Consider the following 17,653-nt stretch of genomic DNA (forward strand, 5'->3'; position numbering starts at 1 on the left):
TTCCTGTAAAATTGTCCACACAAAGTGATTTGAAAACACTTTGGCCATGTAGTTTATCCCATTTGCCATAGTACTGATGAAGAAATTTGTTCGTAAAAACTTAGTTTAAGCCGTGGCACTGTAATGCAGTTTTACATTAGGCTGAGAAAGTGAAACTTGAAATGCTGTTTTCTGTGAAACTGCAGACACAAAGTGACTTGAAAACACTTTGGCCATGTAGTTTATCCCATTTGCCATAGTACTCATGAAAAAATTTGTTCGTAAACACTTAGTTTAATCCATGGCGATGTGATGCAGTTTTACATTAGGCTGAGAAAGTGAGACTTGAAATGCTGTTTTCTGTGAAATTGCAGACACAAAGTGACTTGAAACCACTTTGGCCATGTAGATTATCCCAATTTCCATAATTCTGAGTCGGAAACTTGTTTGGAAACACTTAGTTTAAACCGAGGCGCTGTGATGCAGTTTTACATTAGGCTGAGAAAGTGAGACTTGAAATGCTGTTTTCTGTGAAATTGCAGACACAAAGTGACTTGAAACCACTTTGGCCATGTAGTTTATCCCATTTGCCATAGTACTGATGAAGAAATTTGTTCGTAAACACTTAGTTTAAGCCGTAGCACTGTGATGCAGTTTTACATTAGGCTGAGAAAGTGAGACTTGAAATGCTGTTTTCTGTGAAATTGCAGACACAAAGTGACTTGAAACCACTTTGCCATAGTACTGATGAAGAAATTTGTTCGTAAACACTTAGTTTAAGCCGTGGCACTGTAATGCAGTTTTATGCTGTATTTGAGCTTCTCTCGCTGACAGAAGGCTGTTTATGAAACATTGTGTTTCCTGTGAAATTGTCCACACAAAGTGACTTGAAACCACTTTGGCCATGTAGTTTATCTCATTTGCCATAGTACTGATGAAGAAATTTGTTCGTAAACACTTAGTTTAAGCCGTGGCACTGTAATGCAGTTTTATGCTATATTTGAGCTTCTCTGGCTGACATAAGGCTGTTTATGAAACATTGTGTTTCCTGTAAAATTGTCCACACAAAGTGATTTGAAAACACTTTGGCCATGTCGTTTATCCCATTTGCCATAGTACTGATGAAGAAATTTGTTCGTAAAAACTTAGTTTAAGACGTGGCACTGTAATGCAGTTTTACATTAGGCTGAGAAAGTGAGACTTGAAATGCTGTTTTCTGTGAAACTGCAGACACAAAGTGACTTGAAACCACTTTGGCCATGTAGTTTATCCCATTTGCCATAGTACTGATGAAGAACTTTGTTCGTAAACACTTAGTTTAATCCATGGCGCTGTGATGCAGTTTTATATTAGGCTGAGAAAGTGAGACTTGAAATGCTGTTTTCTGTGAAATTGCAGACACAAAGTGACTTGAAACCACTTTGGCCATGTAGATTATCCCAATTTCCATAATTCTTAGTCGGAAACTTGTTTGGAAACACTTAGTTTAAACCGAGGCGCTGTGATGCAGTTTTACATTAGGCTGAGAAAGTGAGACTTGAAATGCTGTTTTCTGTGAAATTGCAGACACAAAGTGACTTGAAACCACTTTGGCCATGTAGTTTATCCCATTTGCCATAGTACTGATGAAGAAATTTGTTCGTAAACACTTAGTTTAAGCCGTAGCACTGTGATGCAGTTTTACATTAGGCTGAGAAAGTGAGACTTGAAATGCTGTTTTCTGTGAAATTGCAGACACAAAGTGACTTGAAACCACTTTGGCCATGTAATTTATCCCATTTGCCATAGTACTGATGAAGAAATTTGTTCGTAAACACTTAGTTTAAGCCGTGGCACTGTAATGCAGTTTTATGCTGTATTTGAGCTTCTCTCGCTGACAGAAGGCTGTTTATGAAACATTGTGTTTCCTGTGAAATTGTCCACACAAAGTGACTTGAAAACACTTTGGCCATGTAGTTTATCCCATTTGCCATAGTACTGATGAAGAAATTTGTTCGTAAACACTTAGTTTAAGCCTTGGCACTGTAATGCAGTTTTATGCTGTATTTGAGCTTCTCTGGCTGACATAAGGCTGTTTATGAAACATTGTGTTTCCTGTAAAATTGTCCACACAAAGTGATTTGAAAACACTTTGGCCATGTAGTTTATCCCATTTGCCATAGTACTGATGAAGAAATTTGTTCGTAAAAACTTAGTTTAACTGTAATGCAGTTTTACATTAGGCTGAGAAAGTGAGACTTGAAATGCTGTTTTCTGTGAAATTGCAGACACAAAGTGACTTGAAACCACTTTGGCCATGTAGTTTATCCCATTTGCCATAGTACTGATGAAGAAATTTGTTCGTAAACACTTAGTTTAAACCGTGGCACTGTGAAGCAGTTTCATGCTGTATTTGAGCTTCTCTCGCTGACATAAGGCTGTTTATGAAACATTGTGTTTCCTGTGAAATTGTCCACACAATGTGACTTGAAACCACTTTGCCATAGTACTGATGAAGAAATTTGTTCGTAAACACTTAGTTTAAGCCGTGGCACTGTAATGCAGTTTTATGCTGTATTTGAGCTTCTCTCGCTGACAGAAGGCTGTTTATGAAACATTGTGTTTCCTGTGAAATTGTCCACACAAAGTGACTTGAAAACACTTTGGCCATGTAGTTTATCCCAATTTCCATAATTCTGAGTCGGAAACTTGTTTGTAAACACTTAGTTTAAACTGTGGCGCTATAATGCAGTTTTATGCTGTATTTGAGCTTCTCTCGCTGACAGAAGGCTGTTTATGAAACATTGTGTTTTCTGTGAAATTGCAGACACAAAGTCACTTGAAACCACTTTGGCCATGTAGTTTATCTCATTTGCCATAGTACTGATGAAGAAATTTGTACGTAAACACTTAGTTTAAGCCGTGGCACTGTAATGCAGTTTTATGCTATATTTGAGCTTCTCTGGCTGACATAAGGCTGTTTATGAAACATTGTGTTTCCTGTAAAATTGTCCACACAAAGTGATTTGAAAACACTTTGGCCATGTAGTTTATCCCATTTGCCATAGTACTGATGAAGAAATTTGTTCGTAAAAACTTAGTTTAAGCCGTGGCACTGTAATGCAGTTTTACATTAGGCTGAGAAAGTGAAACTTGAAATGCTGTTTTCTGTGAAACTGCAGACACAAAGTGACTTGAAAACACTTTGGCCATGTAGTTTATCCCATTTGCCATAGTACTCATGAAGAAATTTGTTCGTAAACACTTAGTTTAATCCATGGCGATGTGATGCAGTTTTACATTAGGCTGAGAAAGTGAGACTTGAAATGCTGTTTTCTGTGAAATTGCAGACACAAAGTGACTTGAAACCACTTTGGCCATGTAGATTATCCCAATTTCCATAATTCTGAGTCGGAAACTTGTTTGGAAACACTTAGTTTAAACCGAGGCGCTGTGATGCAGTTTTACATTAGGCTGAGAAAGTGAGACTTGAAATGCTGTTTTCTGTGAAATTGCAGACACAAAGTGACTTGAAACCACTTTGGCCATGTAGTTTATCCCATTTGCCATAGTACTGATGAAGAAATTTGTTCGTAAACACTTAGTTTAAGCCGTAGCACTGTGATGCAGTTTTACATTAGGCTGAGAAAGTGAGACTTGAAATGCTGTTTTCTGTGAAATTGCAGACACAAAGTGACTTGAAACCACTTTGCCATAGTACTGATGAAGAAATTTGTTCGTAAACACTTAGTTTAAGCCGTGGCACTGTAATGCAGTTTTATGCTGTATTTGAGCTTCTCTCGCTGACAGAAGGCTGTTTATGAAACATTGTGTTTCCTGTGAAATTGTCCACACAAAGTGACTTGAAACCACTTTGGCCATGTAGTTTATCTCATTTGCCATAGTACTGATGAAAAAATTTGTTCGTAAACACTTAGTTTAAGCCGTGGCACTGTAATGCAGTTTTATGCTATATTTGAGCTTCTCTGGCTGACATAAGGCTGTTTATGAAACATTGTGTTTCCTGTAAAATTGTCCACACAAAGTGATTTGAAAACACTTTGGCCATGTCGTTTATCCCATTTGCCATAGTACTGATGAAGAAATTTGTTCGTAAAAACTTAGTTTAAGACGTGGCACTGTAATGCAGTTTTACATTAGGCTGAGAAAGTGAGACTTGAAATGCTGTTTTCTGTGAAACTGCAGACACAAAGTGACTTGAAACCACTTTGGCCATGTAGTTTATCCCATTTGCCATAGTACTGATGAAGAACTTTGTTCGTAAACACTTAGTTTAATCCATGGCGCTGTGATGCAGTTTTATATTAGGCTGAGAAAGTGAGACTTGAAATGCTGTTTTCTGTGAAATTGCAGACACAAAGTGACTTGAAACCACTTTGGCCATGTAGATTATCCCAATTTCCATAATTCTTAGTCGGAAACTTGTTTGGAAACACTTAGTTTAAACCGAGGCGCTGTGATGCAGTTTTACATTAGGCTGAGAAAGTGAGACTTGAAATGCTGTTTTCTGTGAAATTGCAGACACAAAGTGACTTGAAACCACTTTGGCCATGTAGTTTATCCCATTTGCCATAGTACTGATGAAGAAATTTGTTCGTAAACACTTAGTTTAAGCCGTAGCACTGTGATGCAGTTTTACATTAGGCTGAGAAAGTGAGACTTGAAATGCTGTTTTCTGTGAAATTGCAGACACAAAGTGACTTGAAACCACTTTGGCCATGTAATTTATCCCATTTGCCATAGTACTGATGAAGAAATTTGTTCGTAAACACTTAGTTTAAGCCGTAGTACTGTGATGCAGTTTTACATTAGGCTGAGAAATTGAGACTTGAAATGCTGTTTTCTGTGAAATTGCAGACACAAAGTGACTTGAAACCACTTTGCCATAGTACTGATGAAGAAATTTGTTCGTAAACACTTAGTTTAAGCCGTGGCACTGTAATGCAGTTTTATGCTGTATTTGAGCTTCTCTCGCTGACAGAAGGCTGTTTATAAAACATTGTGTTTCCTGTGAAATTGTCCACACAAAGTGACTTGAAACCACTTTGGCCATGTAGTTTATCCCAATTTCCATAATTCTGAGTCGGAAACTTGTTTGTAAACACTTAGTTTAAACCGTGGCACTGTGATGCAGTTTTACATTAGGCTGAGAAAGTGAGACTTGAAATGCTGTTTTCTGTGAAATTTCAGACACAAAGTGACTTGAAACCACTTTGCCATAGTACTGATGAAGAAATTTTTTCGTAAACACTTAGTTTAATCCATGGCGCTGTGATGCAGTTTTACATTAGGCTGAGAAAGTGAGACTTGAAATGCTGTTTTCTGTGAAATTGCAGACACAAAGTGACTTGAAACCACTTTGGCCATGTAATTTATCCCATTTGCCATAGTACTGATGAAGAAATTTGTTCGTAAACACTTAGTTTAAGCCGTGGCACTGTAATGCAATTTTATGCTGTATTTGAGCTTCTCTCGCTGACAGAAGGCTGTTTATGAAACATTGTGTTTCCTGTGAAATTGTCCACACAAAGTGACTTGAAAACACTTTGGCCATGTAGTTTATCCCGATTTCCATAATTCTGAGTCGGAAACTTGTTTTTAAACACTTAGTTTAAACTGTGGCGCTGTAATGCAGTTTTATGCTGTATTTGAGCTTCTCTCGCTGACAGAAGGCTGTTTATGAAACATTGTGTTTTCTGTGAAATTGCAGACACAAAGTGACTTGAAACCACTTTGGCCATGTAGTTTATCTCATTTGCCATAGTACTGATGAAAAAATTTGTTCGTAAACACTTGGTTTAAGCCGTGGCACTGAAATGCAGTTTTATGCTGTATTTGAGCTTCTCTCGCTGACATAAGGCTGTTTATGAAACATTGTGTTTCCTGTGAAATTGTCCACACAAAGTGACTTGAAAACACTTTGGCCATGTAGTTTATCCCAATTTCCATAATTCTGAGTCGGAAACTTGTTTGTAAACACTTAGTTTAAACCGTGGCGCTCTGATGCAGTTTTACATTAGGCTGAGAAAATGAGACTTGAAATGCTGTTTTCTGTGAAATTGCAGACACAAAGTGACTTGAAACCACTTTGCCATAGTACTGATGAAGAAATTTGTTCGTAAACACTTAGTTTAAGCCGTGGCACTGTGATGCAGTTTTACATTAGGCTGAGAAAGTGAGACTTGAAATGCTGTTTTCTGTGAAATTGCAGACACAAAGTGACTTGAAACCACTTTGGCCATGTAGTTTATCCCATTTGCCATAGTACTGATGAAGAAATTTGTTCGTAAACACTTAGTTTAAGCCGTAGCACTGTGATGCAGTTTTATGCTGTATTTGAGCTTCTCTCGCTGACAGAAGGCTGTTTATGAAACATTGTGTTTCCTGTGAAATTGTCCACACAAAGTGACTTGAAAACACTTTGGCCATGTAGTTTATCCCATTTGCCATAGTACTGATGAAGAAATTTGTTCGTAAACACTTAGTTTAAGCCTTGGCACTGTAATGCAGTTTTATGTGGTATTTGAGCTTCTCTGGCTGACATAAGGCTGTTTATGAAACATTGTGTTTCCTGTAAAATTGTCCACACAAAGTGATTTGAAAACACTTTGGCCATGTAGTTTATCCCATTTGCCATAGTACTGATGAAGAAATTTGTTCGTAAAAACTTAGTTTAACTGTAATGCAGTTTTACATTAGGCTGAGAAAGTGAGACTTGAAATGCTGTTTTCTGTGAAACTGCAGACACAAAGTGACTTGAAACCACTTTGGCCATGTAGTTTATCCCATTTGCCATAGTACTCATGAAGAAATTTGTTCGTAAACACTTAGTTTAATCCATCGCGCTATGATGAAGTTTTACATTAGGCTGAGAAAGTGAGACTTGAAATGCTGTTTTCTGTGAAATTGCAGACACAAAGTGACTTGAAACCACTTTGGCCATGTAGTTTATCCCATTTGCCATAGTACTGATGAAGAAATTTGTTCGTAAACACTTAGTTTAAACCGTGGCACTGTAAAGCAGTTTCATGCTGTATTTGAGCTTCTCTCGCTGACATAAGGCTGTTTATGAAACATTGTGTTTCCTGTGAAATTGTCCACACAATGTGACTTGAAACCACTTTGCCATAGTACTGATGAAGAAATTTGTTCGTAAACACTTAGTTTAAGCCGTGGCACTGTAATGCAGTTTTATGCTGTATTTGAGCTTCTCTCGCTGACAGAAGGCTGTTTATGAAACATTGTGTTTTCTGTGAAATTGCAGACACAAAGTCACTTGAAACCACTTTGGCCATGTAGTTTATCTCATTTGCCATAGTACTGATGAAGAAATTTGTTCGTAAACACTTAGTTTAAGCCGTGGCACTGTAATGCAGTTTTATGCTATATTTGAGCTTCTCTGGCTGACATAAGGCTGTTTATGAAACATTGTGTTTCCTGTAAAATTGTCCACACAAAGTGATTTGAAAACACTTTGGCCATGTAGTTTATCCCATTTGCCATAGTACTGATGAAGAAATTTGTTCGTAAAAACTTAGTTTAAGCCGTGGCACTGTAATGCAGTTTTACATTAGGCTGAGAAAGTGAAACTTGAAATGCTGTTTTCTGTGAAACTGCAGACACAAAGTGACTTGAAACCACTTTGGCCATGTAGTTTATCCCATTTGCCATAGTACTCATGAAGAAATTTGTTCGTAAACACTTAGTTTAATCCATGGCGCTGTGATGCAGTTTTACATTAGGCTGAGAAAGTGAGACTTGAAATGCTGTTTTCTGTGAAATTGCAGACACAAAGTGACTTGAAACCACTTTGGCCATGTAGATTATCCCAATTTCCATAATTCTGAGTCGGAAACTTGTTTGGAAACACTTAGTTTAAACCGAGGCGCTGTGATGCAGTTTTACATTAGGCTGAGAAAGTGAGACTTGAAATGCTGTTTTCTGTGAAATTGCAGACACAAAGTGACTTGAAACCACTTTGGCCATGTAGTTTATCCCATTTGCCATAGTACTGATGAAGAAATTTGTTCGTAAACACTTAGTTTAAGCCGTAGCACTGTGATGCAGTTTTACATTAGGCTGAGAAAGTGAGACTTGAAATGCTGTTTTCTGTGAAATTGCAGACACAAAGTGACTTGAAACCACTTTGCCATAGTACTGATGAAGAAATTTGTTCGTAAACACTTAGTTTAAGCCGTGGCACTGTAATGCAGTTTTATGCTGTATTTGAGCTTCTCTCGCTGACAGAAGGCTGTTTATGAAACAGTGTGTTTCCTGTGAAATTGTCCACACAAAGTGACTTGAAAACACTTTGGCCATGTAGTTTATCCTGATTTCCATAATTCTGAGTCGGAAACTTGTTTTTAAACACTTAGTTTAAACTGTGGCGCTGTAATGCAGTTTTATGCTGTATTTGAGCTTCTCTCGCTGACAGAAGGCTGTTTATGAAACATTGTGTTTTCTGTGAAATTGCAGACACAAAGTGACTTGAAACCACTTTGGCCATGTAGTTTATCTCATTTGCCATAGTACTGATGAAGAAATTTGTTCGTAAACACTTGGTTTAAGCCGTGGCACTGAAATGCAGTTTTATGCTGTATTTGAGCTTCTCTCGCTGACATAAGGCTGTTTATGAAACATTGTGTTTCCTGTGAAATTGTCCACACAAAGTGACTTGAAACCACTTTGGCCATGTAGTTTATCCCAATTTCCATAATTCTGAGTCGGAAACTTGTTTGTAAACACTTAGTTTAATCCATGGCGCTCTGATGCAGTTTTACATTAGGCTGAGAAAATGAGACTTGAAATGCTGTTTTCTGTGAAATTGCAGACACAAAGTGACTTGAAACCACTTTGGCCATGTAGTTTATCCCATTTGCCATAGTACTGATGAAGAAATTTGTTCGTAAACACTTAGTTTAAGCCGTGGCACTGTAATGCAGTTTTATGCTGTATTTGAGCTTCTCTCGCTGACAGAAGGCTGTTTATGAAACATTGTGTTTCCTGTGAAATTGTCCACACAAAGTGACTTGAAAACACTTTGGCCATGTAGTTTATCCCATTTGCCATAGTACTGATGAAGAAATTTGTTCGTAAACACTTAGTTTAAGCCTTGGCACTGTAATGCAGTTTTATGCTGTATTTGAGCTTCTCTGGCTGACATAAGGCTGTTTATGAAACATTGTGTTTCCTGTAAAATTGTCCACACAAAGTGATTTGAAAACACTTTGGCCATGTAGTTTATTCAATTTGCCATAGTACTGATGAAGAAATTTGTTCGTAAAAACTTAGTTTAACTGTAATGCAGTTTTACATTAGGCTGAGAAAGTGAGACTTGAAATGCTGTTTTCTGTGAAACTGCAGACACAAAGTGACTTGAAACCACTTTGGCCATGTAGTTTATCCCATTTGCCATAGTACTCATGAAGAAATTTGTTCGTAAACACTTAGTTTAATCCATGGCGCTATGATGAAGTTTTACATTAGGCTGAGAAAGTGAGACTTGAAATGCTGTTTTCTGTGAAATTGCAGACACAAAGTGACTTGAAACCACTTTGGCCATGTAGTTTATCCCATTTGCCATAGTACTGATGAAGAAATTTGTTCGTAAACACTTAGTTTAAACCGTGGCACTGTAAAGCAGTTTCATGCTGTATTTGAGCTTCTCTCGCTGACATAAGGCTGTTTATGAAACATTGTGTTTCCTGTGAAATTGTCCACACAATGTGACTTGAAACCACTTTGGCCATGTAGGTTATCCCATTCGCCATAGTTTCGATATGATGGAAAGAAATTGCCAAAACAGCAGGGGGGGGATGATTTAAATTAAGATGCGGCAGAAAAAGGCTTAAACTCTCCTCGGCCTCTGCCTGTTTGAAGTGGACGAGCGGGCCTTGTGGGCCTTAAAAGAAACACATAAATTCTTAAAAACTACACTATTGTTGTCTTTGTCATTTTATAGTTTTCTTTAGTGGTGAGCGGTGGGGATCAGATCCTCTTTATTTTCCCCGAAGGCAGAATGTGTGCTGTGTGCTCGGAAACTGTCCGTGTGTGTGTGTCTTTCACGCCTATTTTCCTGGACTTGCTGGAGGAATTCTCCTTCTCCTTGGCCACACCTGATGCCGCGCTGTGGAAGGAAATGTGCATCATCCCAGATCACTGACTCCACCTCCACAAAGTCATGGTCCAGGCTCTGGGGAGAGCTGTGGGTGTGATGGTGCTGCAGGAAAGAGCTCATGGTTGAACTTCACCACTGTCTCCACCAAAGATAAGGAGTACCTCCTAGTCACCTCCACCACGGCCAAAGGGCTTTTCGGTGCAGCTGTCACCACGATGCAAAAGAGGTTTGAGGAGAAGAAGAAAGATGATGAGGCCCTGAGGTTGTTTACCCAGATGTCTTACCCCGTGTGCAGCAGACTGGCCTGTCAGCCTACTGTCAAGGATGATAGAAAACTGGTCGCAATGCACAAATTCAGAGTGGGTGATGAGAACAATAAGCAGGGGATACAGGCTGCAATTTGCTGTATCCCCTCCACAATTCAGGGGAGTGATTCAATCACAGGCACAAGACAAAGCAGCTCGCTTCCTACAAGAGGAAATTTCCTCTTTGTTAGAGAACGATCAGAGTTATCCCTCACGAGCACAGTCCGAGTGGCTTCTACTCAAGATACTTCCTAGTACCAAAGAAGGGTGGGCACAGGACACGTGCGATTTTAGACCTATGGGCTCTAAACAAGCATCTCAGGAAATACAAATTCAGAATGCTGACACATGCCTCTCTGCTGCACTTCCTCTGCCCGGGCAATTGGTTCACATCAATCGACCTCAAGGACGCCTATTTCCACATTCCAATATACCCTCCACACAGGAAATACCTCAGATTTGCATTTCAGGGGAGGTGTTACGAGTATCTAGTCCTCCCCTTTGGACTCTCACTAAGCCCGAGAGTGTTTGTGAAACGCACCGAGGCAGCTGTGGGGCCGCTCAGGAGGCGAGGCGTCCAGGTGGCGATGTACATAGACGACTGGTTAATTGCTGTGTCGTCACAAAAGGAGGTAGCAGCACACACAAGGCTGCTGTCAGAACACGATGAACCTGGGCTTCAGGTTAAACGTGGAAAAGAGCGTTCTTCTTCCAACTCAGACCATTTCCTTCATAGGCCTGTCTCTGAACTCAGTTCAGGACAGAGCGAAGCTGACTGGAGAGTGTAATAGCAGTTTCATAGATTACCTTATATAGTTATGTCTTATACACAAAACTTCTCTTCCGTGCCTCACGTAGTCATGCCTTAAGACAAAGACTTCTCTTTCTTATTTTACAAAGTCATGTCTTAAACAGAGTGTCTCACATTACCTTGTATAGTAATGTATTACTCCTTGTTTGTTGTGTGTATCTTCTTGTTTTCTACTTCAGCATCATATCACAAGTACATTATGAACTCTGGTCCTTGTAATAACCCGGACTATGTGATTTACTCTATAAATGTGTCCTGCATCCAACACTGTGGGTCTCATTCTCTGCAGGCTGCTCTTGTATTCTGTACGACTGTGACACCTTCTTTAAAGAATAAAAACAAAAAAGACAGCTGTCGTCTGAACGTCTTTATTTCAAGTCTCATCGGGGAATGGCAGGACAGAAGACTGCTTAGCACTTTTCCGCACAGGGAACCTGGTCTCAGACAGGCTCTGTTTGGGCTGATAGCCTCAGCACTATTAGCAGTCCCATTGGGTCGCCTCTACATGAGAGGAATTCAGTGCTGGGTGGCCTCTCACAGGCTGGACACACACAGCTCTCACAGAGTGAGAGTCTCAGTGACCTGCACAGCAGCTTTACGCCCCTGGAGAAACATGGATTTTCTGTCTCAGGGCGTACCGATGAGTATTGTAGAAAGGTAGTCACAACATATGCCTCCTCATCAGTCTGGTGGCATCCTCTAAGGATCTATCCTCTAATTCTAAGTGAATGGGATCTGGGATCCCCATACACGCTCATTCCACATAAAGTATCTGGAACTGTTGGCGGTTCATCTGACACTGAAACATTTTCATCATGTGTTAATTCGGACAGACAGCACCACCGTGTTGACTTATTTAAATAGACCGGAGGGCCTGAAGTCTCTCCAACTGTACATGTTGGCTCACAGGCTGATCGTATGGAGCAGCAGACATTTTCTGTCTTTGAGGGCCACCCATGTTCCAGGGGTACTGAATTGTGGGGCAGATCTTCTCTTCAGAGGAAATCTGCTGTACGCAGAGTGGAGACTCCATCTGGAGGTTGTCAGACTCGTCTGGGAACGTTATGGGCAGCCATCAGTGGACCTCTTTGCATCTCGGGAGAACACAAAGTGTCCCCTGTTCTTCTCCATGCACGACCAGGATGCACCTCTCGGGGTGGACACGCTGGCTCACCAGTGGCCTTGTGTTCTTCTGTATGCAAACAGGGAATGACATTGATTCTCATCGCCCCCCACTGGCCGTCGAAACACTTGCTGGCAAAGATAACAGCTCCTGTGCGGGGAGCCATGGCCCCTGCTGTCTCAGGCATGGGGGCAGATTTTTCCTCCCCACCCAGAGAGGCTGGCTCTCTGGCCTAGGCCTGTGAGTGGCTCAACTTAAAATCAGTGGGCCTCCCACAGTGTGCACGGGCCCCTAAGACAAGGTCCCTTTATGGTTGGTCTATCTTTGAGAAATGGTGCTCTGACACTCAAGAATTACCCCTTCACTGTTTCAGTGTCGGTGATCCTGGCTTTTCTACAAGATTTGGTTGACAAAAGAAAGGCCTTCTCCACTGTCAGGGTGTACTTGGCGGCAATCTCTGCCTGCCATATTTGGTTTGGGGGAAAGACTGTGAGACAGCACCCGTTGGTGTGCCGCTTCATGAAAGGTGCACGTCACAGGCTGCTTGTTACCAAAACCTTAGCCCCTTCCTGGGACCTGCCGCTAGTGCTACAGGCTCTTTCACCCCCCCCCCCCCCCCCCCCATTTGAACCACTGGTTTAGGTGGATTTAAAAGTGGGCACTCTAAAGATGGCTCTCTTGCTGGGGCTCGCCTCAGCCAAACGGGTGGGTGATATTCATGCTCTCTCGGTGCATTCAACATGCACTGAGTTTCTTGAAGGGAACAGAATCCTGCATCCAAATCTAGCTTTTATGCCAAAAGTGATGGGGTCATGCTCTCTGATTGACCTTGTGTCTTTCTATCCCCAGCCTTTCTCTTCAGACGAACAGCAGAGGCTAGATGCACTCTGCCCCGTCCATGCCTTGTGCATCTATGTGGATATGCCGGAAGCTCAAGGAAAAGTGAACAACTTTTTTTGTCCTGGGCAAAGAACCACCTGGGGAAGCCAATATCAAAGCAAAGCACTACTCTTACTGTGATAGCGTTGTTTTTGAAATACTGTGTCCTGTGAAATTATCCACACAAAGTGACTTGAAAACTCTTTTTCCATGTAGGTTATCCAATTTGCCATAGTTCTGACAAAGAAACTTGTTTGTAAACTTTTAGTTTAAGCCGTGGCGCTGTAAAGTAGATTAACATTAAACTGAGACACTGCAATTTGAAATGTTGCTTCATGTGAAATTGTGCACACAAAGTGACATGAAACCCCTTTTGCCATGTAGTTTATCCCATTTGCCATAGTACTGACTAAGAAACTGGTTTTTAAACTCTAAGCTTTGGCACTGTAATGCAGTATTTCAGATACTTTCGCTGAGCGCTGTCCACATAAAAATGACTTGAAAACCCATCCGCCATGTAGTTTATCCCAATTGCCATAGTTCTGACGCATAAACTTGTTTGTGAAATCTTAGTTTAAGTTGTGGCACTGTATTGCAATTTAACATTAAGACGAGATTTTGACATTTGAAATATTGTGTCCTGTGAAATTGTCCAGACAAAGTGACTTGAAAACACTTCTACCATGTAGTTTATCCCATTTACCATAGTTCTCACTAAGAAACTTGTTTGTAAACTGTTAGTTTCAGCCGTGGCACTGTATTTGAGTTTAACATCAAGCTGAAACAATAACATTTGAAATACTGTGTCCTGTGATATTTTCCACACAAAATGACTTGAAAACCCTTCTGCCATGTAGTTTATCCCATTTGCCATAGTTCTCATTAAAAAAACTTGTTTTTAAGCTCTCAGTTTTAGCCGTGGCACTGTATTGCAATTTAACAGTAAGCTGAGACATTGACATTTGAAACATTGCTTTTTCTGTGAAATTCTTCACACAAAGTGACTTGAAAACCCTTCTGTCATATAGCTTTTCCTATTTGCCATAGTTCTCATTAAGAAGCTTGTTTGTAAATGCTTAGTTTGAGCCATGGCATTTTCTTGCAGTTTTATGCTGTATTTACGCCTCTCTCGCTGAAATAATGCTGTTTTTGAAGCACTGTGTTTCTTGTGAAACTCTCCACACAAGTGACTTGAAAACCTTTTTGCCATGTAGATGTTCCTATTTGCCATAGTTCTAACTAAGAACGTTGTTTTTAAGCTCTCAATTTTAGCTGTGGCACTGTATTGCAGTTTAACAGTTAACTGAGACATTGACATTTGAAATACTGTCCTGTGAAACTCTCGACACAAAATGACAAGAAAACCTGTCATGTAGTTTCTCCCATTTAATATAGTTCTCAGTAACAAACTTGTTTGTAAACTTTTCAATTCGAATCAATTTTATTTATTGATAAAATTAGAACACAACTTATTTCATGGCACTTAACACATTAAAGTCCTTACAGCAGAACTTGACAATATTATACAGAGAAACCCAACAATTCAACAATTCCCACCTAAGCTCGGAGGGAAAAACTCCTCTTTGAGGGAGAAAAACCTGCAATAGAGGGAAGGAAAAACTCCCTCTTAATAGGAAGAAACCTCCGACAGAAGCAGACTCAGAGGTGACCGGCCATCTGCCTCGACCAGTTGAGGTGATGGGAGAGCAGAGAGAGAAAAGGACAGCATAGAGATACAAGAATGTGAACTGTTGGTGGGGCTGACAATCGCAGAGCAGAGAGAAATTCAGCTCCATGGCTGGGACATCTGCAAAAGAAAGAACAGAAACTACGCGAGCGAGGGAACTGAATGGAGAGGCAACAGACAATAAGCAAAAACTATGGGAGAGAAAAAGCATGAAGTTAAGGAGATGTGATGGTGAGGTCTGAGTCCACAGAGAATTAAAGATTGAGAGGAAAGAAGCTCAGTGTATAACGAGATTCCCCAGCAGCCTGGGCCTATAACAGCATAACTAAGGGATTGTTCAGGGCCACCTGAGCCTGCCCTAACTATAAGCTTTATCAAAAAGAAAAGGTTTGAGTCTAACCTTAAAGCTATAGAGGGTTTCTTCCCCTCAAACACAAACTGGGAGCTGGTTCCACAGGTGAGGAGCCTGAAAACTGAAGGGTCTGCCTCCCATTCCACTTTTGGAAACTCTGGGAAACACAAGTAGACCAGCGTTCTGAGAGCAAATTGCTCTGCTAGGATAGACCTATGGGCTCTAAACAAGTATCTCAGGAAATACAAATTCAGAATGCTGACACATGTTCTGGTCATTTAGAGCTTTGTAAGTCAGCAAGATAATTTTAAATTCTATTCTTGATTTAACAGGAAGCCAGAGAAGAGAAGCTAAAACTGGAGAGATATGATCTCTCTTGCTAAATCCCGTCAGTACTCTTGCTGCAGCATTTTGTATCAACTTGAAGGTTTTGAATGGGTAATTTGGACATCCTAACAACAAGGAATTACAATAATCTAGCCTAGAAGTAACAAATGCATGAATGAGTTTTTCTGCATCACGCTGAGGAAGGATTTTCCTGATTTTATTAATATTTTTCTGCATCACACTGAGGAAGGATTTTCCTGATTTTATTAATATTTCATAGATGAAAGAAGGCAGTTCTGGAGATTTGCTTTATATGGTGTCTAAAGGACAAGTTCTCATCAAAGATGACTCCAAAGTTCCTCACAGTTTTGCTGGAGGCCAAGACGTCATCTAGAGTAACTAAGTGATTATAGAAAGAGTTTCTGAGGTTTTTAGAACCATGTACAATAACTTCCGTTTTGTCTGAATTTAGAAGCAGGAAGTTTTTGGTCATCCAGGCCTTTATGTCTTTTAGACAGGCTTCTAGTTTACTAACTGATTTGTTTCATCTGGTTTTATAGAAAGATATAGTTGAGTGCCATCTGCATAACAATGGAAGTTTATGCAGTGCTTCCTGATGACATCTCCTAATGGAAGCATGTACAAAGTAAAAAGTATTGGGCCTAACACTGAGTCTTGTGGAACTCCATAGCTAACTCTTGTTTGTCTGGAAGACTCATTGTTGACATGGACAAACTGGAATCTATCTGATAAGTAGGATTTGAACCAGTCTAATGCAGTTCCTTTAATCCTCATAACGTCTTATATTCTCTGTAATAAGATTGTATGATCAATCGTATCAAATCGTATCTGTAGTTTCCTAAAACAGCTGGATCAAGAGTCGGCTTTTTAAGTAAAGGTTTAATTACATCCACTTTAAAAGCCTGCGGGACATAGCCGGTTACGATAGATAGGTTGATCTGATCTAATATGAAAGTGTTAATTCAAGGGAAGACTTCCTTAAAAAGTTTAGTTGGGATATATATGACCTTTATTTAACCAGGTAAAATCAATTGAGAACCAATTCTCATTTACAATGATGACCTGTCAGCACAGTCCACAGGGATGAGATCTAACAGACAGCTAGAGGATCCAGATGAAGAAATAATTCGAGTTAACTCAGAGAGCTCAACAGGAGAGAAATTTTCCAAGTATACATCTGGTCCTACAGTTGTTTCCAGGGCTGCTGTGCTTAACATCACATCAGTGACGGTGGCAGGAAGGGTCTGCCCGATTCTCTCCCTAATAGTAAGAATTTTATTAGTAAAGAAGTTAATTAAGTCATTACTGCTGAGAGCTGAAGGAATAGAGGGCTCAACAGAACTGTGACTCTTTGTCAGCCTGGCTACAGTGCTGAAAAGAAACCTGGGGTTGTTCTGTTTTCCTCTATTAATGATGAATAATATAAAGTCCTGGCCTTACGAAGAGCTTTCTTATATAATATTAGACTATCCTTCCAGGCCAGGTGAAATTCTTCTAAATTAGTGGAACGCCATTTCCTTTCCAACTTTCTGCCTAGCAGAGCGTAATTCTGAGTTGTACCATGGAGAATACCTCCTCTGGTTCATTACTCTCTTCTTCAGAGGGGTGACATTATCTGGAGTTGTGCGCAGAGAGGCTGCAGTGTTTTATACGAGATGATCCACTTGTGTGGGACTAAGGTCAACGTAGATGCCTTCCACTGCTTTAACACACGGCATCGAAGAGGATAAGCATGTAACTGCTTCCTTAAACTTGGACACGGCATTATCTGACAGATATCTACTGTAGTGAGATTTATTCCCACATGCTGTGTAGTCCATTATTGTAACTTCAAACGTTAATAAGAAGTGGTCCGACAAAACAGGGTTTTGAGAAATACAATTAAATTTCCAGTTTCCATGCCATATGACATAACCAGATCGAGGGTGTGGTTACCACAGTGAGTGGGTTTATTTACATTCTGAGAGAAGCCTATAGAATCTAGTAATGAGCTGAAAGTAGAACTGAGGCTGTCGTTGTCCACGTCAACATGCATGTTAAAGTCACCCACTA

This window comes from Embiotoca jacksoni, unplaced genomic scaffold (genome assembly GCF_022577435.1).
Source record: "Embiotoca jacksoni isolate LCO1_2020_lvr unplaced genomic scaffold, fEmbJac1.0.p SCAF_5, whole genome shotgun sequence".
Classification (NCBI taxonomy): Eukaryota; Metazoa; Chordata; class Actinopteri; family Embiotocidae; genus Embiotoca; species Embiotoca jacksoni.